We start from the raw sequence: 831 nt of genomic DNA, 5'->3' as shown, positions 1-831 counted from the left end.
TTTTAATATGTAATTTCGTCAAATTTGTACTAAAATGACTATAAAAATAAACTGCGTAAATGTATTTTTTAGATTTTTGGTAACAGTATTAATTACTTACGTGGAATCTTGTTTTAAATTTTCAATTCTTAGATACAAAAATTGAACATTTTATAAATTTTTAACTACAAAATAATTTTTCAAAATTAAAATTTGATAAATTTTGTCCAAATTTGATCTTTAAATGCTTATAAAAAAAAATTGTGCCTATGTATTTTTAATATTTTTCAACTGATATTGTAAAAATATATCAGGAGCTTTGTATTAAATGTATACACTTTTTGGCCCAACAGATAAAACTTTATTGATATTTATAGAAAAAAAAAACTAAAAAAATTGAAAACTTACAATGTCCGTAAACAGCTCAAAAAGAGTCAAATTATTTTAAAAATTTTATCGTATATATAAAATGCTAATATTAACATTCAGTGAAATTTTCAAGTTTCTACAGTCACTCGTTTTTTAATTACAACAAAATAAGAAAATCGTTACGTAAGAAATCGGGTGAATATCAAATGTTGTAAAAATATGAATTTCAAACGCCCATAAAAATTTAATTTGAGTTTCTTATAGATATTTTTTGTTTGATAAAGGTAGATAATATTATAAGGAATCTTGTATTACATTTTCATATCTTAGATTTAAAAAGAAAAATTTTTATGAATTTATAACTCGAAATAATTTGCAAATTTTCGTGATTTTTCCATATTTTGTCATTTTTTGAACTTTAAATGCTTATAAAAAAAAACTGTGACTAACGATTTTTAATATTTTTCATCTGCCTTGAAACAA

This window comes from Acyrthosiphon pisum, chromosome X (assembly GCF_005508785.2).
Source record: "Acyrthosiphon pisum isolate AL4f chromosome X, pea_aphid_22Mar2018_4r6ur, whole genome shotgun sequence".
Taxonomy (NCBI): domain Eukaryota; kingdom Metazoa; phylum Arthropoda; class Insecta; order Hemiptera; family Aphididae; genus Acyrthosiphon; species Acyrthosiphon pisum.
Note: the sequence above shows the minus strand (reverse complement) of the source record.